The sequence below is a fragment of the Myotis davidii genome, unplaced genomic scaffold, assembly GCF_000327345.1.
Source record: "Myotis davidii unplaced genomic scaffold, ASM32734v1 scaffold839, whole genome shotgun sequence".
Classification (NCBI taxonomy): Eukaryota; Metazoa; Chordata; class Mammalia; order Chiroptera; family Vespertilionidae; genus Myotis; species Myotis davidii.
Genome location: NW_006290027.1, coordinates 51,278 through 56,049, shown reverse-complemented (window position 1 = coordinate 56,049; position 4,772 = coordinate 51,278). Strand labels below are relative to the sequence as shown.

The following is a 4,772-nucleotide window of genomic DNA, read 5'->3' as shown; positions in this document are numbered from 1 at the left end:
TTGAAAAAAAGATGTAAATGTCTGGAATGGTGAGTGGTGAGAATGCAATTAGATGAACAGGGAACCGATCATGCAGAGCCTTTCAATCTGGGTAAGTTTGGACTTTACCTTTAAGGCTCTGAGACCAATTTGCTTTTCAGGAAGATCTCTAAGGCAGCAAGTTTACAGAGGACCACATTGGAACCACAGTTAGGAAGTTTTTGTGGTGCTCCAAATAGGGCATGTGGGGAAGTGAGCAGATCTAAAGATATTTAGAAAGTTGAATCAATTTGCAGGTGGTTAAGGATGTGGAAGCAGGAGTGTACCTGTATAGCAACTTGCATGATGTGCTTGGAGTTGAGCCTCACAGTCAGCCAGCCTAAGAGTTGATCCCACACATGAATGGGCCAACAGTAATTGAGGCCCAGTTACAACAACAGAGTCCACATAATCTACACAAGGGACATTCACAGAATATCAAGGAGACTGCACTGCTGGGTTCCACAGGACACTTACTACACAATGCCACCCCATAAAGACTGGGAGGCAAAGAAACAATCCTCAATTGTAAGAAAAGATACCCAGAAAAAGAGCTAAATGAAATGGAGGCACGCAATTTATCAGATATAGAGTTCAAAGTAATGGTTATTGGAATTCTCAAGGAACTTAGTGAGAATTAAAGGAACTTCGTGGGAACTACAACAGCATGAAAAAGAAAATAGAAACCATGAACAAGAACCAGTAGGAAGTGAAGAATAACATATCTGACATCAAAAATACACTGGAAGGAATAAATGTATGTTGAATGAAATGGAGGATCAAATCAGTGACTTGGAAGAAAAGGGGGAAAAAGAACACCCAAGTAAAGCAGCAACAAGAAAAAAGAATTAAAAAGCAGGAGGGAACTTTGGGATAACATGAAACATAATGACATCCACATCATAGGGGTATCAGAAGGAGAAAAAAGTAAGCAAGGAATAGAGAAACCTATTTAAAGAAATAATGATAGAAAACTTCCCTAACCTGGTGAAGGAAAAAAATCACACAAGTTCAGAAAGCACAGAGAGTTCCAAGGAAGATGAACACAAAGAGACCCACACTAAGACACATCATAATTAAAATGACAAACATTAAAAACAAGAAGGAATCTTAAAGACATCGAGAGAGAAGTGGGTTCCAATAACTCCAGGTAGATACAGAACTGAATTGTAGGATATCCAGTTGGTGTCTGCAGAAATTAGAGAATTACTTGGTGTAGGAAAACCCATACAACTTATGTCAGAGTATTCTGTGCATAAAGGAAGAAATAGTGTTTTCCTCTTAGTGGACATAGTTAAGTAGTGGCAAAGTGAAATATCCATAGACTAAACAGAATCCTATATAATAAAAGGCTAATATGCAAATAGACCGAATGGTGGAACAACCGGTGGAACAACTAGTTGCTATAACATGCACTGACCACCAGGGGGCACACGCTCAATACAGAAGCTGCCCCCTGGTGGTCAGTGCACTCCCACAGGAGCGCCACTCAGTCAGAAGCTGGGCTCATGGCTGGTGAGCGCAGCAACAGTGGGGGGAGCCTCTCCTGCCTTTGCAGCAGTGCTAAGGAGCAGTGAGCCTGGCTTCTGGCTGAGCAGTAAGAAACAAGGGGTCCCGGACTGCGAGAGGGACCCCCCAGTGCATGAATTTCGTGCACTGGGCCTCTAGTCAATGTTAATCTTAAACATAAATGGATTAAATGATCCAATCAAAAGACACAGGCTAGCTGAGTGGATAAGAAAACATAACCCATGCCGAGACCGGTTTGGCTCAGTGGATGGAGCGTCGGCTTGCGGACTGAAGGGTCCCAGGTTCGATTCCGGTCAGGGGCATGTACCTGGGTTGCGGGCACATCCCCAGTGGGAGATGTGTAGGAGGCAGCTGATCGATGTTTCTCTCTCATCGATGTTTCTAACTCTCTATCTCTCTCCTTTCCTCTCTGTAAAAAATCAATAAAATATATTAAAAAAAATAAAAAAAGAAAACATAACCCATATGTATGCTGTCTATAGGAGACCCAACACAGAGCAAAAGATACTCACAGGCTGAAAGTAAAAGGATGAAAAAAAATTTCCATGCAAATGGAAGTGAAAAAAAGCTGGGGTAGCAATACTCATATCTGACAAAATAGACTTCAAAAAAGTCATAAAGGAGACAGAGAAGGGGGAGCCGGGGCATGCTGGCAGGCAGCCGGGTGGCGGCGGCAGCATGGCAGAGCCGAGCAGGGCTGAGACAAGGGCCCCCATTCGGGTCACCGTCAAGACCCCCAAGGACAAGGAGGAAATTGTGATCAGTCACCGTGCCTCAGTCAAGGAGTTCGAAGAGGAAATCTCCCAGAGGTTTAAGGCTCAGCAGGACCAGCTGGTCCTGACTTCACAGGCAAGATCCTCAAGGATGGGACTCACTGAACCAGCACGGAATCGAGGCTGGGCTGTCTGTCCATCTGGCCATCAGGACCCTCAGAAGGCTCCAGATCCAGCTGCGGCCTCTGCTTCTCCCCACTCCACTCCAGAACCTGCCTCAGCACCTCCACCACGCTGCTTCACCTGCCACCCCTGCCCAGCCCCCACCTCTGGCAGCGCCACTTTGGATGCTGGCAGTGGGAGCAGGGGGAGCAGTCGGGGCAGGGGGTCCCTCCCAATGCTACCACATCCCTGCGCTCTAGCTATGGGGCATCCTCGGCCGGGGCAGCCCGGGTCTGGGCTCCGCCAACTTCCTGAAGCTGCAGCAACAGATGCAGAGGCAAGTGCTGTCAATCCTGAGATGCGGTCGCAGATCATGGAGAACCCCCTGGTCCAGGACATGATGTCTACCCCTGACCTGATGCGCCACATGATCAGGGCCAACCCCCAGATGCAGCAGCTGAGGGAGCGGAACCCTGAGATCAGCCACATGCTCAACAACCCCGAGCCCATGAGGCAGGCGATGGAGCTAGAAATCCAGCCATGACGCAGGAGATGATGCGGAACCAGGACCGGGCCCTCAGCAACCTGGGGAGCATCCCTGGAGCGTAGAGCGCCCTCCGCCGCATGTACACTGACATCCAGGAGCCCAAGTTCAGTGCCGCCTGGAAACAGTTTGGCAACAACCCCCACCTCCCAGGCCCCTGGGTCCAGTGGGGAGGGCACCGGTGGATCCGGGACCAGCCGGGTGCATCCGACAGTCTCGAACCCCTTTGGGATCAATGCAGCCAGCCTGGGGTCAGGATGTTCAACAGCCCGGAAGTGCAGGCCCTGCTCCAGCAGATCTCAGAGAGCCCCCAGCTGATGCAGAACATGATCTCTGCCCCCATGCGTGCAGCATGATGCAGACACTTGCCCAGAACCCTGACTTTGCCGCTCAGTTGATGGTGAATGTGCCGCACTTCGCGGGGACCCCCCAGCTTCAGGAGCAGCTCCGCCTGCAGCTCCCAGGCTTCCTGCAGCAGAGGCAGAACCCAGAGTCACCCTCCCTCCTTCCAAACCCCGTGCCATGCAGGTGCTGCTGCAGACCCAGCAGGGATTGCAGCCCTTGCAGACTGAGCCCCCCGGCTGATACCCAGCCTTGGCTCCTTCGGGATGTCCCGGACCCTCGCACCCTCAGCAAGCAGCAGCAATGCCGGGGCCGCACCCGAGGCTCTCACCTCCTCACCAGCCCCCCCAGCCACTCCTCCCACAGGGGCTGCCAGTGTTCAGCAGCAGCGCACGCAGCAGGTGGCCCGGCTTTCGGCAGGAAGTGGAAACTCACAGGTGCAGACCCGGAAGTGAGGTTCTAGCCGCAGCTAGATCAGCTCAACGCATGGGCTTCATCAGCGGCCAGGCTAACCTGCAGGCACTGACTGCCACAGGCGGGGACCCCAACGCGGCCACGGAGAGACTCCTGGGCTCTGGGCTCTCCTAATCCTGTGGCCATGCCTCCTGCTTCTCCCTTCCCTGGATGCCAGCCTCTGGCTCCTGTCAGCGCCTTCCCTCTGCAGCTGTCAGCCCTGTCTTCCTGTCCTCTCCAGACACGGGGTGGCTTTAGAAGCGTGGACCCCAGCCCTGCAGCTCTGCCTGAGAATTTTGGTTCTGCTTCTACGTCTCTTACAGAATCTTCTCGCCTGCTCCTGCTTGAGCAGAACTATTTAACAGTCTTCACAATTTCGTTGATTGACCCCACAACCGCCTTGGCAATCTTCACACTTCTCAGTGGCAGCACAGAGTTGGCGGAGGAACCGACTCCGGTTTATTGGAACGTGGTCTTTCACCGGCACCACTTGGGTTTTGCTGGTCTCCTGTTTACTTTTGGTAACTCTCTTCTTTCTTTCCCCTTCCCCTCTCACCTCCAGCCTAACCAGAGCTAGAGCTTCATCCTCGGAAGGAGGGGCAGGTGAGGCAGGCTGAGATTTTCCATCTCGCCCCTGAAGTGCTTTTCCATGGGGTCTGCTGGGACTCCAGGGAGGAAGATGCCTGTTCTTCTGGTCTGAAGGAGGAGCTAAGACACAGTCGTTTGAACTAGGAATTAACTAACAGAGACGGGTGCCCAGGAGAAGGGCCAGAGCTTTCTGGAGGAGGGAATGGGCAAAAGAGCCTGAGGAAAAGGCTTGGAAGTTGAATTGACAGGAAGTGGAAGCACTAATTGCTCTATTAGGCAGGAGGGTCCTGGCTCAGGGAGGCAGAGGAGACTTGGAGATGCTAATGGAGCTGGAGTTGAAAGGGGCTCGATGAAGCTCAGGGAGATGGCTCACAAGGGGCCATAGTGGCTCCATCTCCTCAAACACACACACGTGCTCATGT

At 51.8% G+C, this 4,772-nt stretch overlaps 1 pseudogene; it reads left to right on the top strand.

The window, feature by feature from the left end:
- Positions 1–2,192: 2,192 nt before the first annotated feature.
- LOC102775045 lies at positions 2,193–3,897 on the top strand (annotated as a pseudogene).
- The last annotated feature ends 875 nt before the right edge of the window (positions 3,898–4,772 follow it).